The 25111-nt window shown below is 38.8% G+C and overlaps 1 protein-coding gene and 1 non-coding gene across 23 annotated transcripts in view; one reads left to right on the top strand and one right to left on the bottom strand.

The window, feature by feature from the left end:
* TTLL5 (tubulin tyrosine ligase like 5) overlaps positions 1-25111 on the bottom strand; it is a 445087-nt gene that overhangs the window by 136970 nt on the left and 283006 nt on the right. The window lies entirely within an intron of this gene.
* On the top strand, positions 3245-3348 carry LOC143652761 (U6 spliceosomal RNA). The gene has a single exon (XR_013160824.1). It is a non-coding gene; the product is annotated as a U6 spliceosomal RNA (small nuclear RNA).

The raw sequence follows: 25111 nt of genomic DNA, 5'->3' as shown, positions 1-25111 counted from the left end.
TTAGAGATGGGTGAACAGTTAGCTTATAAGATTGAACTCAAATGTAAGTAATAGATAGAAGTGAAGGCGGTTCTCTAGTGGGTATATAAGTAATACTACCATTTTGAACATGAACAAGATTGAAAGGGATTACATAGACCTATGTGTCCCACTGATTAACACTAGAAACATTTATTAGTTCTTGCAAGAACTACTTCAAAGGTATGATTTGTGTACAAAGAGTATTTAAGTATAGGGTACAGGGGGGAATCTGCTTTTGCTATGGGCTATGTTTAACAGGAAAGCATCAGCAGTACCACAGCAACAGTAGGGGTAAATAACGGAGGGAAAGACGAGAGTTAAGGAGAGGTTTAGATTTTCTGTTTGGTGAGAGTGTGTTTATTGGTTATCTTTCTCTTGGGAACAATGAAATCATCTAAAATGGGAGTGTTGATAAAAACAAAATGAGTGTTGATAGACTGTGGACTTTGGGCATTTCAAATGATGCCTAATGAATGAAGGTGGCTGATGGATGCACTGACTGAGAAGCAGATTGGCAAATGATGATACATATGATCAAATATTGTGCTGCTACAAAAAGGAACGAAATCATCAGGTGTGTAATGATGTGAATGAACCTGTGGGACATCTAGTGAGGCAAAATAAGGCAGAAACAAAACAGCAATTATTGTGTGGACTCCTTTAGAAAATGCTTATAAGAAAACAGAGGTCTAGCTTGTAATCTGTTATAGCAGACACATTTAGTCCAAAGGGGTAATTATTATTTCTGGATTTTGAGAGGCTGTTTTATATACCTATAACCTGGTATTCAGAGATAAGAACAAAGCTGATCAGGTAAAGATTAAAGTAATTCAGAACACAGGGGTAAGTAAGACATTGCCTATATTTTAGAACCTCATTTACTCTTTGAGACCAAAGTAAGAAAGGCTTATTTTTTCCAGAACCAAAATTTTCTGTAGCATATAATCTAACTCAACCTGTCTGGATAGCTCATTGAACAACTGAAACACAGGAAACCCTGAATAAGAATGAGGGTGTTTAATCCTGCTTAGCTTAATTTAATGCCTGGATATATCCAAGAATATATTTAAGCACATAATCGAAAAGTATTGGCAAAGTTCCTTGAGGGATGGGAGAAAAATGATGGAACTATTAAACTTTACCATCAGGGAATCCCCTGATACTGTGCCAACCATTAGGGCCACCGAAATCAATAGGCCAAACCCTTGATCTTGAGGCTTACTCTTGTGAAGCCTATGCAGGTAGCGGAGAAGCTTAGCCTACCTATAAGTACGCCTATGAGTTACTTATGGAGGACCTCTTTCATTGCTCAGACGTGGCCTCACTCTCACTAAGCCCAACTCTGTAAGTAAAATCATTACCCACCCACCCCTTACGTGGGACATGACATCCAGGGGTGAAAGTTTCCCTGGTGGCGTGGGAGATAACTCCTAGGGATGACTCTAGCCCTGGCACCCTGGGATCAACAATTCCATCCTGACCAAAAGGGGGAAAAGAAGTGTTACTTATAAATTATCAGTGGCTGTGAAAGTTCAAATAGAGTTGAGAGGCTACTATGTGGGAGGTCACTCTTAGGCAAGCTCTGTTAGACATTGCTACCTATCAGAACTTGCCAACCCCCAACTGAAACCATTCCAGCCAATCCTAAAGAACACCTAAGGCAATATATAAGATTCTACAAAGATTACATGAACTAGAATAATTTTCCCGAAACCTACAACCTCCAGATGGGTGTCTGTACCCGATAAGTCCTGAATCCAGAACATCAGTTAGTTCCATTTCCCTACCCGATATCACTGACAGCCCCTTCCAGTAGGAAAAATTTAGGATGGCCATAGCCCAAATACCCCTAAAGAATGGGATAGAAAGATCACAGGTGATGGTGGAGTTATACAGAGAAAGTAGGGTTTAACAAACGAGTATGATTGCTGAATCATTATATTGATATTTCCTTTAGTCTCCAGTATCTCAGACTAGCTAAAATCTGAAATCTGTTCTAAAACTAACTGTTGTGCTGTGCTACAAAATATATTGTTTTTTAGTATATATGTCATTTTTCACAAAAAAGAAAAAAAAGTGATGATAAAGAAATATATATAGTCCTTCTAGCCTCCAATGTTCTAGAGTAGCTAGAAGGAAAAATCTGAGAGGATGGTATGGTAGCCCATAATGAACTCTGGGATCTGTGCTCTAACTACTTGTTGAAGAGTTCTTTGAAAACCATTGCTTCTTTCTTTCTTTGCTTTGTATGTAGGTTATATTATACAATAAAAACAGTAAAAATGATAATAAAAATAGCAGAAAAAGAAATGGATAGAACATCTTCTGAAATCAACAAGGAAATAAAAGGCTTGAACGATGCTCTAAACCAACTAGACTTTTCAGACATATATAGAACACTTCACGGAAAAACAATACATATTCTTCTCAAGTGTACATGGATCAATCTTCAGGATAGACTATAAGTTAATCTCAAAACAAGTCTCAACAAATTAAAAAATATTGAAATCCTATAATGTTTCTTCTCTGACTGTAATAAAGCTAGAAATCAATAACAGAAGGAGAAAGGGAAAATTTGCAAATACGTGGAAATTAAATGACATACTTATGGACAACCAGTGGGTTAAACAGGAAAACAAAAGTGAAATTAGGAAATATCTTGAGGTGAATGAAATGAAAACACAACATACCTAAACTTACGGGATGCAGCAAAGGTAGTGCTGAGATGGAATTCATAGTTCTAAATGCTTACATTAAACAAGAAGAAACACATCAAATCAGAGACTAAACCTCAAAACCAGAAGAATTAGAAAAAGAGAAGCAAACTAAACTCAAAGTGAACAGAAGGAAGGAAATGAAGATTAGAGTGAAAATAAATGAAATAAAGGAAATAAATAATAGAGAAAATCAACAGAACCATTTATTTTTTGAAAAGATCAATAAAATTATCAAGCCTTTAGCTAGACTGACCGAGAAAAAAAAAGAGAAGATACAAATAACAAAAGTCAGAAATGAAAGGAGGGGAGGATTGGAACGACCACTGAAATAAAAAGAACTATAAGAGGATACTATGAACCATATGCCAATAAATTAGATAACTTAGATGAAATGGAAAAATTCTTAGAAAGACAAACTACCTATACCGATTCAAGAAGAAACTGAAGCTCTCAACAAACCACTTATGAGTGGAGAGAATGAATCAGTAATCAAAAACCTCCTAACGGTACACACTTCAGCAGCACATATATTAAAATTGGAATGATACAGAGATTAGCATCGCCCCTGCACAAGGGTGACATGCAAATTCATGAAGCATTCTATATTTTTTACAGTAACATTGTATTATGCTTCCATAAAGTATTACAAAAGCAATATACCAAGGATAAATGTCAAACAGAGGTATATATAAGAGAGAGGTATGAGATTCTTAGTGGTGGTGTTTCTCCTTTTTATATGATTTCATTTCATTTCATTTTTACTTTTTCTTCTTTATTTTTATTCCTCCTCTTCTTTCTATGGAGAAGAAATGGAAATGTGCCACATAGACTGTGGTGGTGAATTCATAACTATGTGATTTTACTGGTGTATTAGTTAGGGTTCTCTAGAGAAACAGAATCAACAGGGAACACTTGCAAATATAAAATTTATGAAAGTGTCTCACGTGACCGTAGGAACACAGAGTCCAAAATCCAGAGGGCAGACTGCGAAGCCGATGACTCCGATAGCCTGGATGAACTTCACAGGAGAGGCTCACCAGCCAAAGCAGGAATGGAACCTGTCTCCTCGGAGTCCTCCTTAAAAAGCTTCCCATGATTGCATTTAGCATCACTAATTGCAGAAGACACTCCCCTTTGGCTGATTACAAATGGAATCAGCTGTGGATGTAGCTGACCTGATCATGACCTAATCCTATGAAATGTCCTCATTGCAACAGACAGGCCAGCGCTTGCCCAATCAGATGAACAGGTACCACAACTTGGCCAAGTTGACACCTGTCCCTAACCATGACAGTCCACCCCTTGTCAACTTCGCACCTATATATATATCACCTTAGACCATACTTAATTTCCAAATGAAAACAAATAAGCACACATTTTTTCTTTTACCTGACAATACTCAACTGTCCTGCATATAACTGCAAACACATTAAATCTCTCCAGAATAGGGTGCAAATCCTTGGGCAACATTCATTCTTAAACTTGATATCTTACAACTTAAATAGTATAACACGAACAAAACAGCATTACAGTCCTCGTTTCTGTAACTGATCACGTGGTCGAAGTTCATATTTATCACTACCTTCTTCCACTACCCATTTCATGTTCCCTTTCCCCTCAGCAAGCACTTCAGCTGGCCGTGGTTCTTTGCCTGGTGGGGTGACCCAAACCTTCATTCCTGAAGTCTCAGAGCCATTAGTGGTCCTGCCTGGATTGTGTTGTTGCACTTTTCCATTGATTTTAATCACAGGGCATGGTAGTACTAATAGACGCCCCAGGGGATCTCCTATATTCCAAGAAACCTCTTCTTTACCTCCATTATGTAGTTGCAGGCCTACTTCCTTCTGATAGTCAGGGTCAATTACCCGAGACAATAATGTAATCCCCTTCTTGGTGTGTTGATCCAGAGGCATAAGTAGCCCAAAGTGACCAGGTGGCAATCTTAACTTCCAGTTCAGTGGTATCACTGTTGTTTCTCCTGGAGAAAGCACACCCCGTTTTGGAACTAAAACCTGTAGACCAGCAGAACTCAGGGTAGCAGAGACAGGAAGCAAAAATTTTCCTAGTGGATCACTAGGAGTAATAGTGAGTGGCACCACACCCATTTCCACCCCTTGGTTCCTGGACCCATGGATCCTGGCTATGGGAGAAACAGCACCATACAGCGGATGCTGATTCAGAGCATACACAGCTTCCTGGAGAACATTACAGCCTTTCAAGTTTTTGCCACCTAGGTGGCACCGTAATTGAGTTTTCAAAAGGCCATTCCACCGTTCTATCAATCCAGCTGCTTCTGGATGATGGGGAACATGGTAAGACCAGAGAATTCCATGAGCATGTGCCCATTCCCGCACTTCATTTGCTGTGAAGTGTGTTCCTTGATCCGAAGCAATGCTATGTGGAATACCATGACAATGGATAAGGCATTCTGTAAGCCCATGGATGGTAGTTTTGGCAGAAGCATTGCGTGCAGGGAAAGCAAACCCATATCCAGAGTATGTGTCTATTCCAGTTAGAACAAATCGCTGCCCCTTCCATGAAGGGAGTGGTCCAATGTAATCAACCTGCCACCATGTAGCTGGCTCGTCATCTCGGGGAATGGTGCCATATCGGGGGCTGAGTGTGGGTCTCTGCTGCTGGCAGATTGGGCACTCAGCAGTGGCTGTAGCCAGGTCAGCCTTGGTGAGTGGAAGTCCATGTTGCTGAGCCCATGCATAACCTCCATCCCTACCACCATGACCACTTTGTTCATGAGCCCACTGGGCAATAACAGGAGTTGCTGGGGAAAGAGGCTGACTGGTATCCATAGAACCGGGTCATCTTATCCACTTGATTATTAAAATCTTCCTCTGCTGAAGTCACCCTCTGGTGTGCATGCACATGGGACACAAATATCTTCATGTTTTTAGCCCACTCAGAAAGGTCGATCACATACTTCTTCCCCAGACCTCTCTGTCACCAATTTTCCAATGATGGTCTTTCCAAGTCCCTGACCATCCAGCCAAACCATTAGCAACAGCCCATGAGTCAGTATACAAATGCACCTCTGGCCAGTTTTCCTTCCAAGCAAAATGAACAACCAGGTGCACTGCTCGAAGTTCTGCCCACTGGGAGGATTTCCCCTCACCACTGTCCTTCAAGGACACCCCAGAAAGGGGTTGTAATGCTGCAGCTGTCCACTTTCGGGTGGTACCTGCATATCGTGCTGAACCATCTGTAAACCAGGCCCGAGTTTTCTCTTCCTCAGTCAATTCAATGTAAGGAACTTCCCAATAGGCCTTGGCTCTGGTCTGGGAAAGAGAAGGTAATGTGGCAGCAGGAGTGGAAACCATGGGCATTTGTGCCACTTCTTCATGTAACTTACTTGTGCCTTCAGGACCTGCTCTGGCTTGATCTCGTATATACCATTTCCATTTTACAATAGAGTGCTGCTGTGAACGCCCAACTTTATGGCTTGGTGGGTCAGACAACACCCAACTCATGATAGGCAACTCAGGTCTCATGGTAACTTGGTGGCCCATGGTTAAACGTTCAGTCTCTACTAAGGCCCAGCAGCAGGCCAAAAGCTGTTTCTCAAAAGGAGAGTAGTTATCTGCAGCAGATGGTAAGGCTTTGCTCCAAAATCCTAAGGGTCTGCGTTGTGATTCTCCTATAGGGGCCTGCCAAAGGCTCCAGACAGCATCTCTATTTGCCACTGACACTTCCAGCACCATTGGATCTGCTGGATCATACGGCCCAAGTGGCAGAGCAGCTTGCACAGCAGCCTGGACCTGTCGCAGAGCCTCCTCTTGTTCAGGTCCCCACTCAAAATTAGCAGCTTTTCTGGTCACTCGATAAATGGGCCGGAGTAGCACACCCAAATGAGGAATATGTTGTCGCCAAAATCCAAAAAGACCAACTAGGCGTTGTGCCTCTTTTTTGGTTGTGGGAGGGGCCAGATGCAGCAATTTATCCTTCACCTTAGAAGGGATATCTCGACATGCCCCACACCACTGGACACCTAGAAATTTTACTGAGGTGGAAGGCCCCTGTATTTTTGTTGGATTTATCTCCCATCCTCTGACACGCAAATGCCTTACCAGTAAATCTAGAGTAGTTGCTACTTCTTGCTCACTAGGTCCAATCAACATGATATCATCAATATAATGGACCAGTGTGATGTCTTGTGGGAGGCAGAAACGATCAAGGTCTCTGTGAACAAGATTATGGCATAGGGCTGGAGAGTTTATATACCCCTGAGGTAGGACAGTGAAAGTATATTGCTGACCACGCGAGCTGAAAACAAACTGCTTCTGGTGGTCCTTACTAATAGCTATTGAGAGAAAAGCATTTGCCAGATCAATAGCTGCATACCAGGTACCAGGGGATGTACTGATTTGCTCAAGCAATGATACTACATCTGGAATAGCAGCTGCAATTGTAGTTACCACCTGGTTGAGTTTACGATAATCCACTGTCATTCTCCAAGACCCATCTGTTTTCTGCACAGGCCAAATAGGAGAGTTGAACGGGGATGTGGTGGGAATCACCACCCCTGCATCTTTCAAGTCCTTAAGAGCGGCAGTAATCTCTGCAATCCCTCCAGGAATACAGTATTGCTTTTGATTTACTATTTTGCTTGGTAGGGGCAGTTCTAGTGGCTTCCACTTGGCCTTTCCCACCATAATAGCCCTCATTGCACGAGTTAGAGAACCAACGTGGGGATTCTGCCAGTTGCTCAGAATGTCTATGCCAATTATAAATTCCGGAACTGGGGAAATAACTACAGGATGGGTCCAGGGGCCCACTGGCCCCACTGTGAGACGGACCTGAGCTAAAATTCCATTGATCACCTGGCCTCCATAAGCCCCCACTCTGACTGGTGGTCCAGAGTGACGTTTTGGGTCCCCTGGAATTAATGTCACTTCTGAACCAGTGTCTAATAATCCCCGGAGTATCTGATCATTTCCTTTTCCCCAATGCACAGTTACCCTGGTAAAAGGCCGTCGGTCTCCTTGGGGAAGACTTAGAGGAAGGTTAACAGTATAAATTTGTGGCAGTGTAACAGGTTTCTCCCCCATACGGACCTGGCCTCCCCTTCATTCAAGGGGCTCAGGGTCTGTAAACTGTTTCAAGTCTGGAAATTGATTAAGGGGCCGTGACTCTGTGTTTCTGTAATTCAGGTTAGACTTCTGTTCCCTTGACTAGAACTCTTTTGTTTATACAGCTCCAACAAGAATTTAGTAGACTGCCCTTCTATTGTATTTCTAGGCACCCCATGATTTACTAGCCAATGCCACAAATCTCTGCGTGTCATATAATTTTGATGCCTCCTTTGAGTTTGTTGTCTATTATAATAGCTGCGTCTACCCTGTCTTTGGTGATTAAGTGCTGCCACCTGGCTTCTGCCAACTCGGGATCCTGTCATCCCCATTGTGTTTCAGGATTCCAGCTCAGTGACAGCAGTTCCTACAGTAATATCTGACCTACAGAGAAGTGCAACCACAGAGCTCTTGAGGGATGATGGTGCTAGTCTCACAAACTTATTTCTCACTGTTCTGGTAAAAGGTGCATCCTCTGGACATTCCTAGGGTGTAAGAGCAGGGTTTGCATGATAAATCCACTCTAACATTCCAATCTCTCTAAGCCTCTGGATCCCCTCATCTACATTATACCAGGGCAGTTCTGGCATTTCAACCTCAGGTAATGTTGGCCACCTTTTGATCCATGTTTCAACCAACCACTCAAACAAGCTGTTAACACCTTTTCTAACTGCTCGAGTTATAACACTGAATGCAGAATCTCTGCTTAGTCGGCCCATATCAATAAATTCAGTCTGATCCAGCCTTATATTCCTCCCACCATTATCCCACACTCTTAAAATCCATTGCCACACATATTCCCCTGATTTCTGTCTATATAAATTGGAAAACTCACACAGTTCTTTTGGAGTATAACGTACCTCCTCGTGTGATACTTTGTACCTCACCTTTAGGGGCCTGTTGGGACTTTAGTCTAGTTATAGGTCTAGAAGAAATGAGGGGTGGTGGGGGTGGGTCATGAAAAGAATTAGAAATATCTTCCAAGCCATTTGCTTCAGGGCTTTCATTTGCAGTTTCATCTGGTGAAACAGGATTAATAACTCTAGGGCTAATCCCTTCAGGAGGAGGTTCGGTGGCCAATTCCTCAAGGCAGGCTGGAGGTGGGGCGGCTATGTCCTCAGGGCAGACTATTACAGGGTTATCTAAAGAAGGCTCAGCATGGTCTAGGGTTTCAACCTCACCCCCAACATCATTATCAATCCATATGTCACCATCCCATTTTCAGGGTCCCACTCCTTTCCAATCAATGCCCTCACTTTAACGGCAGACACCATGCAAGACTGAGATTCCAGCTTAGGTTGTAAAGTTGCTACTCTAACAATAAGATTCTGAGTCTGATTTTCAGAGATCTCAAGTCTACGGCTACAGGAAATAAGAGTTTCCTTCAGGATACTCAGAAACCTCTACATCTTTCAGACGGCGATTAAGCTTCTCGTTTGAAGCCTTAAGCCCATCCCTTTCACCCTTTAATGTAGACAGTGTATCTAACAACAACCAACCAACATCTCTATAACTCTTATTTCTACAAAACTCTGTAAAGGTGTCAAAAACATTATCCCCCAGAGTCTGGCTTCGTACAAGCGAAGCATTAGGAGAATCGAATGATGATATTTTGACTATCTCCTTTGCCAACTCAGTCCATGGATTGGGAGTGTCATTCTGATTACGGGAATCAGAGTCCTTAGTGTCTCTGAGTCCAGTCAGAGTAGAAAACCATTCATAAAAACCCATTTCTAAGATTCTGTTCCTTAAGAACCACTCCTGGTACCAAGATATATTAGTTAGGGTTCTCTAGACAAACAGAATCAACAGGGAACACTTGTAAATATAAAATTTATGAAAGTGTCTCATGTGACCATAGGAACGCAGGGTCCAAAATCCACAGGGCAGGCTGCGAAGCCGATGATTCGGATGGCCTGGATGAACTCCACAGGAGAGGCTCGCCAGCCAAAGCAGGAATGGAACCTGTCTCCTCGGAGTCCTCCTTAAAAAGCTTCCCATGATTGCATTTAGCATCACTAATTGCAGAAGACACTCCCCTTTGGCTGATTACAAATGGAATCAGCTGTGGATGTAGCTGACGTGATCATGACCTAATCCTATGAAATGTCCTCATTGCAACAGACGGGCCAGCCCTTGCCCAATCAGATGAAAAGGTACCACAACTTGGCCAAATTGACACCTGTCCCTAACCATGACAACTGGGAACCACTGATTGTTTACTTAGGATGGATTATATGATGTGCAAATAAAACTGCTTGAAAATAAACAGAAAGATACAAGTGCTGGAGAAAATGTGGAGCAACAGATGTATCTATTCACTGTTGGTAGGGAACTTGAATGGTGCAGCCACTCTGGTGGGCAGAGTGGTGGTTCCACAGGAGGCTAAGTACAAGGATACAATATGATCCTGCAACCCCATTATTAGGTATATACTTGGAAAAACTGAAAGCAGGGACAGGAATGGACATTTGCGCACTTTTTTTATGGTGGCAATATTCACAGATGGAGGTGGCCTCAGGAAGGGCAAACTGGTGTATATATACAATGGAATGTTGAATGGCTGCAAGGAATGAAGTCGTGAACTATGCAACTATGTGAATAAAACGTGAGGACAGCATGTTGAGTGTAATAAGCCAGAAACGAAAAGATAGATGTTATAAAGCCTCATTAATATGGACTAACTATAATGTGCAAACTCTGAGAACTCAATTTGAGAGCACAGATTATCAGGAGAAGCTTTAATGTAAAGGTTCCTAGATTGTAAACTCTTACAGCAGCCACATCTATTGAGTTGTAACTGTTATTCCTAAATTCTGAGATGCTGAATTTTTTTGGCATAATCGGGTCATTCCCTGGAATTTCGGGTAACTGTGTGACATCTGAGACTTAGAGTTAGATTTTGCAGATTTGAAAGGCAGCATTACCCCATAAAGCAACTCTTTAAAAAGCTTTAAAAGAGATCAGACTTCAATTAGAGATATGAACGAAGGTGATCTGGTTAGGACTAAGGTAAATCAGACTAAAGGGTAAAGGATGATATTGACTGAATTTTAAAACTTTAACTTGTCCGTAAGACTAAAGGAAGAAACTCTCATTTGGTGCAAAATTTATATTTTCTGTAGCATACTATATAATTTAACGTGTATGGTCAGTTGGCCAAACACCACAATAACGAGATCCTGTTGGTTTTTATAGGTTAGTATGATGCTTTGATACATCCCAGAGTAATCCGGGCAGAAGATTTAAAAAGTATTTGCAAAGTTCCCTTGGGGAACTGGGAAAAAAGTCGAAATATTAAACTTCTCCACCTGGGGAAGACCTGATATTCTTGCAAGCATTAGGGACTACCAATTTAATAGGCCAAACACTTGATCTTGGGGCTTGCTGTTATGAAACTTATTCCTGCAAAGGAGAAGCTAAGACCACTAATAACTATGCCTAGGAGTCACCCCCACAGAACCTCTTTTGTTGTTGAAATATAGCCTCTCTCGCCAACTCTGCAAGTGAATTAACTCACTGCCTTCCCCCACCTACGTGGGACCTGACTCCCAGGGTGGTAAATCTCCCTGGCAATGTAAGACCTGACTCCTGGGGATGAGCCTGGTCCTAGCATTGTGGGATTGAGAAAGACTTTTTGACTGAAAGATGGAAGAGAAATGAAACAAAATAAAGTTTCAGTGGCTGAGAGATTTCAAATAGAGTCAAAAGGTCATTCTGGAGGTTATTCTTATGAATTATATGCATATCCTTTTTAGTTTTTGATGTATTGGAGTAGCTAGAGGGAAATGGCAGAAACCATGGAACTAGTAGCCTTGATTCTTGGAGATGATTGAATAATTATATAGCTTTTCTGGTGTGATTGTGTGTTTGTGAACACCCTGACTGATGCTTCCTTTACCCAATGTATGGACAGATGACTGAGAAAATAAAGACAATAAATAAATAATAGAGAGCAATAGCAGGTATCAGATGTCTTAGGTCTTCATTTTTAGTTTTACTTTTACCATTGTTCTTTTTTTTATTGTTTATGGAGTAATGAAAATGTTAAAAAATTGACTGTGATAGTGAATACACACCTATATGATGATACTGTAAAGCACTGATTTCATACTTTGGATAATTATATGGTATGTGAATATATTTCAATAAAATTGCATTTAAAAAAACAAAAAGAAAAAAAAAACACCAAAGAGCTATCACCTCATACCTATAATAATGGCTGCTATCAAACAAACAGGAAACTACAAATGCTGGAGAAGATGGAGAGAAACAGGAACACTTATCCACACCGATGGGAATATAAAATGGTACGGCCACTGTGGAGGACAATTTGGCAGTTTCTCAGAAAACTAAATGTTGAGTTGCCCTAGAACCCAGCAATTCTGCTACTTGCTATATACCCAGAAGATCTGAAAGCAGGGATGCAAACACACCTTATGTTTCTAGCAGCATTATTCACAATTGCCAAAAGATGGAGACAATCCAAGAATCCATCAACAGATAAGTGGATAAACAAAATGTGGTATATACATATGATGGAATATTATGCAGCAATAAGAGAGAATACAGTCCTGAAGCATGTGACAACATGGATAAACCTTGAGGACATACTGCTTAGTAAAATAAGCCAGACACAAAAGGACAGATATTGTATGATTTCACTAATATGAACCAATTAGAAAATGTAAACTCAGAGTCTTAAAATGTAGAATATATGGTACCTACAGAGAGAAGCTAGAGAAGGAGTGGTTACCTAATATGTACAGAACTGTTAATGAGATTGAACTTAATGTTTGGAAATGGACAGAGGTAATGGTAGCTCATTATTGGGATTATAAATAATAGTGCCATACTGTAGGTGAATCTGATTGAAAGAGGTTGTAAAAAGTCATGTATGTCACTGATTAACACTACAAATATAAATAAGCTCTTACATGAACTACTAAAAATATAGTAAATAACAATAATAATAGAGGGGTATATGGGGAAAACATAGCTATGGCAAACAATGGACTACAGTTAACAGTATTATCTTAATATTTTTTCATCAACAGTAATAAATTTACTACACCAATACTATGGGTCAACAATAGGGGGGTAAGGGGTATGGGGAGGATTTGGATTTTATTTTGTACTCTTATTTCTATTCCAGAGTAATAAAAATGTTCTAAAATTGATCATGGGGATGTATGCATAACTATGTGATGATACTGTGAGCCAGTAATTACATACTTTGAATAGTGTACTGGTTGGAAACAATTACGTGCCCTAGAAAAAGCCATGTTTTAATCCTGAACCATCTTGTGGAGGTAGCCCTTTCTTTTAATCTCTATTTAAGTAGGTTAGAAACTTGACTGGATTATCTCAGTGGAGATATGACATGCCTTTGATTAGAGGGAGATGTGACTCTACCCATTCAAGGCGGGTCTTATTAGTTTACTGGAATCCTTTAAAAGAGGAAACATTTTGGAAAAAGACTGAGAGCTGCGAGAACCACGAGAGCCCACACAGTCAGAGACCTTTGGAGATGAAGAAGGAAAACACCCCTGGGAGAGTTTCATAAAACAAGAAACCTGGAAAGAAAGCTAGCAGACATCGCTATATTTGCCATGTGCCTTTCCAGATGAGAGAGAAAACCTGAACATCATCAGCCTTCTTGAACCAAGGTATCTTTCCCTGGATGCCTTAGATTGGACATTTCTATATCCTTGCTTTAATTTGGACATTTTTATGGCTCTAGAACTATAAACTTGCAGCTTATTAAATTCCCCTTTTTAAAAGTCATTCTGTTTCTGTTATATTGCATTTCAGCAGCTAGCAAACTAGAACAGATGGTTTTGTGATGTGTGAATATATCTCAATAAAATTGAAAGAAAGAAAAAGAATCTTCTTGTATTGATTTGTATAAGGGGAATTTAAGAAGTTACAAGTTTACAGTTCTAAGCCTATAAAAATGTCCAAACTAAGGCATTCAGGGAAGATATTTTAATTTTAGGAAGGCCAATCGGTCAGGAACACCTCTGTCAGCTGGGTAGTTATGTGGCTGGCATCTCCTGGCCCTTTACTCCTGGACTGCATTGCTTTCAGCTTCTTTTTCCTGTGGGGGTTCCTCACTTGGTTTCTCCAGGGCTGTTTTATCTCCTGGCTTCCCTTGGCTCTCTCCAGGTTCTTTCTTGCTTAGCATCTCATGGGAAGGAACATGGTGATGTCTTCCAGGCTCTGTCCATTTCTAAGCATCTGCTCTATTGGCACTCCAAGCATCTCCAAACTTCTGTGTCTCTGTCAGCTCTGAAACAAACTGTTCTCCAAGCATCTGCATCTGAGGTTTCTCCAAAATGTTTCCCCTTTTAAAGCACTCTAGTAACCTAATCAAGACTCACCTTGAATGGGTGTGGTCACATCTCCTAATCAAAAGGCCACACCTACAATTGGGTGTGCCAATCAATGTTTCCCACCCTAAACAACAGATCTGGCCTGACAACATTGAATAAGGAATAAAATATGGCTTTTCTGGGGTACATAATAGTTTCAAACTGGCACACTTCCCAACAAAGAAAAGCCCAGGACCTGATGGCTTCAAAGGGGAATTTTTGCAAACATTCCAAGGAGATTTAATTCTAATTCTGTTCAACACCTTCCAAAAATGAAGAGAAGGGACCACTCTTTAATTCATCCTATGAAGCCAACATCACCTTCATACCAAAGCCAGCTAAAGATAGCACAAGAAAATAAAATTATAGACCAATCCCTCTAATGAATATAGAAGCAAAAACCCTCAATAAAATACCAGCAAAACAAATCCACATTAAAAGAGTTATAAACCATGGCCAAGTGGGAGTTATCCCAGGTGTATAAGAGTGGTTTGACCTTAAAAAAAGCAACTAATGCAATAGGCCACATTAATAAATTAAGGAAACCAAAACAAAACATGATCATCTTAATTGATACAGGAAAAGCATTTTACAAAATACAGCACCACTTCTTGATAAAAATACTCAGTACTCTAGGAATAGATGGAAACTTCCTCATCATGATAAAGGGGATAAGCCCACAGTTAGGTAATGGTGAAAGATGGAAAGCTTTCCCTCTTACATTAGGAACAAGATAATGACACCCACTGACAACAGTGTTATTCAACATTGTACTGGAAGTTCTTGCCAGGGCAATTAGGCAAGAAAAAGAAATAAAAGGCATCCAAATTGGAACAGAAGAAATAAAATTATCACTATATGCAGCTGGTATGACCCTATATACAGAAAATCCTGATAAATCAACAATAAAGCCCCTACAGCTAATAAACAAATTGAACAAAGTAGAGGGATATAAGAGCAACACCCCCAAATCAGTAGTGTTTCTATCCACATGCAATGAACAATCAGAACAAGAAATTAAGAAAAAAATTTCATTTATAAGAGCAAATAAAATAATCAAATATCTAGGAATAAAGCTGACCAAGGATGTAAAGGACTTGTGCACAGAAAACTACAAAACAAATTGCTAAAAGAAATCAAAGGAGAACTAAATAAATGAAAGAACATTCCATGTTCATGAACTGAAAGACTAAATATTGTTAAGATATCAATCCTAATAAAAGCAATTTATTGATTTAATGCAATCTCAATCAAATCTCCAATAGCCTTTCTTCTTTGCAGAAATGGAAAAGCTAATCATCAAATTTATATGGAAGGGTAAGGGGCTCTGAATAGTGAAAGCCATCCTGAAAAAGAAGAATGAAGTTGGAGGACTCTCTTCCTGATCTTAAAACAGGTATGATACTCGCATAAGGACAGGCATATAGCCCAATGGAATTGGACTGAGCACAGAACAACCCTCACATTTATGGCTAACTGAATTTTGACAAGGAGGCAAAGACCACTCAATAGGGAAAGAACGTTTCTTCAACACATGGCGTTGGGAACACTGGATATCCATTCTCAAAAAAAGGAGAACCCTTACCTCACACCTTACACAAAAATCAACTTAAAATGGATCAAAGACCTAATTATTGGAACTGGAATTATCAAACTCCTAGATGAAAATATAGAGAAGCATCCTGGAATTTTGTGTTAGGCAATGGCTTCTTAAACTTTATACTAAAATACAAGCAACAAAAGAAAAAAATAGGTACATGGGACCTCATCAAAGTTAAAATATTTTTGCCCCACAGTGGGCTTTATCATAAAACAACAACCTACACAATGGGAGAAAATATTTGGAAGCCACATAACGGATAATGGGATAACACCCAGAATATATAAAGAAATCTTTCAACTTATCAACAAAAAGAAAAAAAAAAACCCCATTTAAAAATGGGCAAAAGACTTGAATAGACATCTCTCTATACAAAGATACACAAATGGTCAAAACATGTATGAAAAGATGCACAAAAATCATTAGCCATAAAGAAATGCAAAAAAAAATTACACTGAAATACCATCATACACCCATTAGAACAGCTGCTGCTAAAAAAAGATAGAAAATTACAAGTGTTGGAGAGGATGCAGAGACATAGGAACACTCATTCACTGATGGCAGCAATATAAAATGTACCACTATGGAAGACAGTTTGGCATGTCCTCAGAAACCCAAGTAAAGAATTAATCTTATGCCTGGCAATCCCACTACTAGGTATATACCCAAAGAAAGTGAAAGCAGGGACTTAAATCGATAATTGCATACTGGTGTTCATAGTAGCATTATTCTCAGTCATCAAAAGATGGAAGCAACCAAAGTGTCAACTACCAATGAATGGATAAAGAGAATGTGGCATATACATACAGTGGAATACTATTCAGCTGTAAACAGGAAAAATTCTGTTATATACAACCACATGATGAACCTTGAAGACATCATGTTGAGTGAAATAAATCAGACACAAAAAGACAAATATTGTATGATTTCATAGATACGAAATAATAAGAATAAGCAAACTCATGGAGTCAGAACTTACAATACAGGTTACCAAGGGATGGGGAGGGGTAAGGAATACAAAGTTAGGCTTAAAATGTATAGGGTTCCTACAAGAATGATGCAAATGTTTTTGTAATGGATGGTGGTGATGGTAGCACAGCACTGTGAATGTAATTAACAACAGTGAAATATATATATCTGATTGTGGCTAAAAGGGGAAATGTTAGGTTGTATATATGATATCAGAATGACAATTTTTTTTTAATCCATGGAGCAACACTACACAAACAATGAACCTTAAAAGTTAAACTATGGACTATAGTTAACAATACAACTATAACAATGTACTTTTATCAATTGTAAAAAATGTTTCACACCAACGCAAGGTGTTAATAATAGGGTAGTATATGGGAATCTTTTATGATTGTTCTGTAAACTCATAACATCTTTAACAAAGAAAAAAAGATATATGCATAAGTTATTACATTTTTATTGCAATTCAACACACACTTATTGGGCACTATTCTGTATAAGGTACTGCCCTTCAGTGCCTGGAGACTACCAAGAAGAATAACACGTACCTTAAGTGATGGAGCTTAAGAAACTCATAATCTAGAGAAAGTGCAGTTGTTTAGGTGAGTCCTTAGGAAAAATGAGGAGGTGGGAAAAAGTCAGTAATGGTAGGCCTTGGAATAGGTGGCATTTAAATAGGGATTTAAAGTGTAGGAGGAACAATATTAGTCAGAAAGTCAAGGAGAACTGGCCTATTTGATAATGATAGTGATGAAAATCATAGTAGACCCTGAAGGAGCATATAATCTGCCATGAAGCTCTGAAGAAGTGAGAGGAATGCAGGAAGAGTGACAATTAAGATGGCAAATGAACTCTTGGGATGAAACACACAAAGAAATATCGGCTTCTGAAATACTGAGCCTGAAGATATATTATGAAATTAAAAGTCATATGTACTTAGAAGAGAGCCAAAAAGTCAGTGATAGCTGAATTTAACACTTAAATTGCAGACTGGAGGTTCCATGAAGCAAAAAATTATTCTGTTTAATGGAATTCTATTCAACAACTAATGAGAATTTCTTTCCATTCGTGAAAAAATAAAAGTCTAATTTCATTTAGATATAAATTTAGTAAATAAGAATAAGCCATCTACTAAGAAGTCTTAATTCTTAAGATCTGCTGTTGTTAACTTTGATAGGGAACACTGACAGCTAGCCAAACGAAATCTGTGCCTAAAATTATTTAAATGGAATGAGTCAGATTGACTTGCCAAGAGATTTTATGCTTTTGGTGACAAGTGCCTCAATTCTCAGAGAACTGCTTCATTGGAACATAACTTTTAAAATAATCTTTAAAAATGCAGACACTAAAGAAATTAAACTTTTTTACTTTTGAGTTTGCGCCTTAAGATAAGACCACAGTCCTTTACCTTTTCTGTCTTGAATTTATGGAGTTATATTCAGATGGTTCTTTTGCAGGAAGAGTTGAAGTACAATAGAGAGTAATACTAGAGATACCAAATAGCTCAGAAATAATCTGAAGAAACTATATGAATTTTTGATGACCTATTTGCTGGGTCAAAAGCACAGAACAGAACTACACGAAATTATAAATAAAAGCATATCTTCATGTTTGAGAACAGGATGAAAGTGCTTAAAAACCTTTAAATGTTTTGTTTATTTGAGAGGAAGAAAGGTTTTTGGAAAGGACTGAAGAAATAACTGAAGAAAAAAGGCAAAAGAAAAAGTTTTGGTGCAAGAAAGGAATTAATCCCACCACAAAAGCTGGGTTAATGAAAGAACTCTGGGGCAAGAGATAGCGGCTCGTGCCCCTGGAGCCTGCAACACAGCAGAGTGGCCAGGAGTGGGGCTCTAGAACAAGACTACTAGGTTTAAGTCCTAGCTCTAACCACTTAAAGCAGCATAGCTACCGTCTCTATGCTTTGGTTTCCTCAGCTGTGAAGTGGGAATAAAAATCAGTGTGAACTCTCATGGGGTTGGTCCAAGAATCAAATGTGATAATCCATGTAAAGCACTTAGCACTATGTCTGGCCCACATAATAAATGCTCAATAAATGTTAGCCGATATTGTTATCAGTGTTCTTCCTATTGAGGGTGAATTCAAACCTCTGGGGAAAATGCCTGCATCCCATGCTCCGTAGAATAATCAGGGCACTAAGGAACAGGTGTGAGGATTAGCATGTCTTCTAGATACATAAGATCCTTGTAAACAGTAGGCACTTAATAAATATGAATGGATAAGTGAATTCATTGATAAAAATGGTGAACCAGTGAGCCAAAGACAGAGCTGCAGAGATTTAATTCTCAAACTTACAGTGATTCATTGTTTGCCCATTTAGTTACCAAATATTTCTAATAATAGTATTATCTAAATCACATTTATCTTCCATGCTCACACAATTTCATTATACCTTGATGAAACCTAGTTATGGTAATTCTTTTTCTAGTCCCTTGATCTTCTCTTACTAAAGTAAGTCTACCATGGAGGGAAATGAGGTTAGTTTAGCATGACTTTTTCATGAATAAATGCTGGACTTTAGTGATCACCTTTTTATTCTCTAAGGGTGCCAAGTCACTGGTTTGCTAATCTGTTAGATTTTGGCCTGAAATTGACATCTAAATTACCAATTTATATATTCACCATCTACCTTATTCATGCTCTCTCTTTCCTTTCCCAGTGTATGACCACATTTGTATATTAAATCATACACTGAAGAACTATCACTAACAGTGGATCCATAAATCATGAATTAGAAATCGTAAGAACCGCTTTTCTTTTGACATAGTGACTCAATTATTAGGTAGAGAAAATATGATTGATTCACTAGCTTGACTCTTTTACATTTCATTTTCCCTGAGGAATTATGAGTTTTAATAAGACAAAGATGTGCCCCGAAAACTAAGAACCTAAACAAGGAAGGGAACACATACCGATTGGCACACAAGGAAATGAATACATCACCTATTTCTTACTACACATCTTAATAGAAACACTAAAGAGAAGGTAGGAAAACAAATTAAAATAAGGTGGCTCAGAATTAATAGAGGCCAAAAAAAAAAAATGATGCAAAACTTAAGAGATTAAAAACCTGAGCAGGAGCCAAATAATATATCTAATTTGAATCACAGAATTGCAAACTAATTGAGAGGGGAAGCTTCTAATTATTCATTCAATAAGCAGAGATACAGAAAAGAAAAAAGAAGCAGTAGCATGGCTGGAAGCTGTTTTGCAGAGAAATTTAGCTAACTTTTCATTGTTTTATTAAATACTATATGACAACGACATAAATTTAGGAAGAACACACTGAGGTATCATGTAGAAAAGCTAATAAGAGCTGATATGCCTTTTCTTTACAAGTACAGTGAGATCCCAGCCAGCTGGATTTAACAATGAATAGAGAATGTGAACCAGACCTCTGTTGTCTCCACACCCCTACCACTCCATGATTGATGGAATGGTCGCTGGGAGGAGGAAATAAGGACAAAGTTGGATTTCTCAGTACATCTGGCAGAGACTCTGGGGGCAAGCTTTATGGAACACAAAGCTGGACAGAAAATCAAACCTTTCAGAAGGTTAAGTTCACAGTACTGTTCTAGCAGGCAACTCAGGATTCTGAGAGTCAACAGTTATGCAGATGGAGACTCCTTGGTTCTTTATCTATTAGCAGTCTGGATTTGAGAAGACAGATTGACCCTTAGCCTTATTAACAAGAAATGTCTTTGATCCAGTTCTTTACTTTGGCATAACCAGCATACCACATGAAGCCTGAAAAATGTAGCTGTGAACTCACTAAAAAAGAAATGAGCAAAGAGTGACCTTTAAGAAAGCCAAAGGAGAACTCCTTGACATAAGTTCATTCAACAATGAAGACTAACTGCAGCTCAGCAGGACTTTTATCAAACAAAGGGAAAAGTCTGGGGGTTTTGTGACAACAATGCAGGTAAATGCAAGCTATAGCTGGCCCTTGTAAAATGGGATTACCAACACCTAACTTTCACACCATTCAAAGATGAGCCAAGGAATTTTAAAAGTGAAAGTTAAAGTATAGATTTGTCTAGGACAGCTGACGCACCAGTTCCTGAGAACTTCTACATTTAACTGTAGCAAGGTTCAAACCTAGTGCACACAAATAGCTTGCAAAGTGTCACAAACTTAGAACTCCTGTCCCATCACATCAGTTAAGTTGCTTCATTTCTCTTCTTTTCTCCAGGAAGCAAAACAGCAGGCGACTTGGAACAGTCAAGTCTACAGCTTTTCTGATTCCAGTAACTTGTCTCTGGACCTTCCTTTAAGCAGCCAAAGGAAACAGGAGAGAACGCCAAAATTTCCACCTTTTTTTTTTTTTTTTAACCTTCTCTACCTGTCCTTTTGCTTTTCTTTATAAATAGATTTCTATAAAATAGGGGATGTACTGGGGAAATCACAAGAAAGGAGTTTTGTTTTTTTATTCTTTCAAGTAATAGGGCCAGAGGTGGGGAATTAAATGCATACTTATGGTCAAGCCTTTTCCTGACAGCAGTACATGTATGAACGGTTTCTAAGAGATCATTCCCAAGCTACCTTCAACATACAGTCTATGTAAACAATTCTTCATTGTACTAGAAACTAGCCTCTTCACATAACATAGCTATTGTTATATGAAGACAAGTATACTGAAATTTGCTGTCTTCAAAATTAACCAGAGAGGCCATGCCAAGATCACAACTACTCTGAAATGCAGACCCCTGCCTGTGATAGCATCAGACCATTGAAACTCATTATTCTATTATCTTGGTCCTTAGCTGCTTGCACTGGATCCCAATTCATTATACTATTTCCGAGAGAGGCACTATAGCATAGGGCATGGCTCCCCGAGTGTGGTCCCTGGACCAGCAGCATTAGCGTCACCTGGGGATTTACCAAAAATGCAAATAATTTTGCCCCACCCCCACCCCCCACCAATGGAAATCAGAAACTCTGGAGGGTGGGACCCAGCAATCTGTGTTTTAACAAGTCCTTCAGATGTTTCTGATGTGTACCCTTGAGAGTCATTGACAAGGTGGTTAAGAGCATGGACTCTACAACCATAGTGCCTGGGTTTGAATGCTGGCTGTCATTCACCACTTGAGTCATCTTGGGCAAGTTGCCTAACTTTTCTGTGCTTAGTTTCTTCATCTGTAAAATGGGGACTATAATAGTACTTAACTCATAGGGTAGCTATGAGCACTGAACAGTTTGTAATCTAAGGCTTTTAGAACAGTTGCTGGTACATAGTAAAAGTTAGCTAGTAAATGACTTAAAGTCTGTAAAGAATTCAGTGTCTGGCATATTATAACCACTATGTGTTACTATTATCTACTATTACCTCTTATTCATGATCTTACTTTTAAGGTTCAATGGTATGTAACCCCAGTTTCTCACAAATCAACAGGCAATCCATATTCTTGCATGGTAAACTGTGCCCCTTTGGTGTAGAGAAGCTAATCAGCTTTAGCATGCATGTGATAAAAAAAAAAAAGAATATAGAATTAGCACTTGAGGCTTGAATCTAATTTAATTCTTTACTTCTGGAGCTCTCAATTCAAACATTATACTGCTGATAAAGAAATGTATGATTCATCTGTATATCTCATGGCCTGGTTCCCCACACACTAAGTATATAAATGACCTAGAGGCTATAAGGGTCATTTTTCACTACCTCTTCTTTTTAATATCCTTTTCATGATACCACGATTTCCTTGCTTACGTACTATAGTGAAAATGACAGATCACATTTATAAGATGTGTTGACCACTGCCTGTGTAATAAGGCCATTCTAAGGAACAAAGAAGACTAAATAACCCATAAATTCCACCCACACCATACAAAGCAGCTACCTTACTCTGCATGACCTACTGATTCAAACCTGTGAAAAAACTTAAGTTACATCTAGAAAAATCAGCATACATTGGATTTAGAAATTGAATCCAAATTGTAAATACAAACCATATTCTAATAGTTAACTTCTTCAGGTTATTGATGTTTTCTGCCCACAGACAAGTCTCTCTATGACATTAGTTTCTGGCAAAAGTGAAAAACTCTCCTGATGCAGCAACTCGGAAAGATATCTGTAATGCTGAACTATTTTTGCATGAGGTGTGTGTGAAGCTTATATAAAAATCAATACATGCTGACTATGAAAATGTGTAAGTACTGAGAAGTATAAAGGAAAAAAAAAACCTGCCCATAATCTCATTCTGCAACCACAGATTACTCAGAGTACCTCAGAGTATAGTGCGTATTCTGGCATGTTTCTTCCTAGTCTTGTTACAGTACATTGTGGTTATATTATTCTGCTTTTATCATTTAATATTAATGCCAACTACATATGGATATATAGTATTTATGTATATTTAACATACGTATTTTTTTAACTAAGGGAAAAAAAAACCCTGCTACTCCCCAAACTCCATATGCCACTGTGCTGGGAGTAGAACATTAACTTTAGAAAATAAGAGTAAGGGAGTAATTTAATAGGAAAGAACTCAAGAGAAGTGTCAATTAGAGATAATATTTTACCTGGGTCTCAAAAGATGACCAGTAATTTGTTAATTATAAAGGAAAATTCCAGGCAAAAGAAATACTGCATTTGTTAGTCAGGAGTCTCCAGAGAAAACAGAACCAACAGTCCTGTTTATATATATATATATAATATATATGTAGGTATGTAAATAATATTATGAGGTTTATTATATGAGTGGCTTACACATACGAATTCCATAGAACAGGCTGCAACTTGGGAACTCTGATGAAGGTTTCGATGAATTTTCCAGGAGAAGCTGGCTGGCTGAAGTAGAGATAGAAATTCTTCTTTCTGACTGCTGAAATCATCAATTCTTTCTTTAGGGCCTTTAATTGAATAATGAGACTTCTCTCATTGCTGAAAACAATCTCCTTTGTTGATTATAGATGCAGTCAGCCACAGATGCAATCAACTGACTAATAATTTGAATCCACAAAATACCCTCATAGTAAAATTCAGGTTAGTGCTTATTTCAGGAATATTAAAATCATTCAAAGACCTACACAAATTTGCTCAACTGATTTTTCTTAATAACAAAAGCAATACATGTTTATTATAATATATATACTGGTTATAAAAAGAAGAAAATAAAATTACTTTTCATGCCAGTTTCCAGAGACAAATACTGTTAACATTTTGGTATACATCATTCCGGTGTTTTTATATTCAAGTGATTTTTGACAAAGCTGCAAACCAATACAATGGTGGCAGGATAACATTTTTAAAGCAATGGTGCTGAAGGAATATATCCATAGGCAAAAAAAAAGAAAAGAAAAAAAACTCAACCTAAACTTCACACATCATAGAAGAACAAACTCAATAGGAATCATAAACTTAAATGCATATCATAAAACTATGAAATAATCCAAAGATGACTTTTAAAAACATTTCAAACAAAAGTGATGTTCAATTTCAACTGTAGGCAATAGGAGGATGATGAAGATAAAGAAGAACAGATGCCAGCCACTTTACTAAATCTTTTTCATGCTTCACCTCACTTAAACCCTTTAACAATCCTAGAAGGCAAATACGATCATTTTCTTCCAGTTACAGATGAGGCAACTGAGGCATGGAGAGGTAAAGGAGAATGCTGAACCAAGTAAAGAGACTGAACACTGGCTGGCCCTAGTGCTATAACTTCCTCTACATTCTTGGCTGTCCCTGGTGAAATGGTCAACAATGACTCAAAAAATAAGATTTCTTTTCTTTCTTACAAAAGGCAGAGATTCAAAGAAGCCTGAGCAAAGTTTAAATCTAGATGGAAGTGGAGAGTTGGATGAACCAGGAACTTTACTTAGTACCTCTTTTCATTCTGCTGCCTTTGATGAATGAATGGGCCAAAGGGCAGGTACTTGTCTTTGACCACCCAGGATTTAGAAGGTCAGGGAGTGTACTTCAGCTCCCAATGATCTTTACATACCAATTCCACAGTGGCAAGAGAGGACTTCTAAGAGACTCAAAGGTCCAGGCAGGCACTCACACTTCCACACCAGATACTAAGATGCTACTGCTAGCAAGGGGCCTGCAGACTGGAGGGTTTTCAAATAGTGGAATTACTATTAATGGAGAGAGAATGCCTGTCACCTTGGGCTTCTCATCTCCTTTTAAGTTCCTCTCAAGTCAGCAAGGAGAGATTTCCCTCAGTCCTGGTATGCTACAGGTCAAGCAGGCTGCTCATTTTCATATTTTAAAGCCAAACTTAAAAGAGAAAGTCAGGCTTACTGTGAGGATACTACCTGTGAAAGGGATGTGAATGAGCTGTTCAGGTATAGAAGGGTTAAGGCATGTCCTTCCACTGTTGGCTC

Source organism: Tamandua tetradactyla, chromosome 12 (genome assembly GCF_023851605.1).
Source record: "Tamandua tetradactyla isolate mTamTet1 chromosome 12, mTamTet1.pri, whole genome shotgun sequence".
Classification (NCBI taxonomy): domain Eukaryota; kingdom Metazoa; phylum Chordata; class Mammalia; order Pilosa; family Myrmecophagidae; genus Tamandua; species Tamandua tetradactyla.
This window is presented reverse-complemented; position numbering and strand designations above follow the sequence as displayed.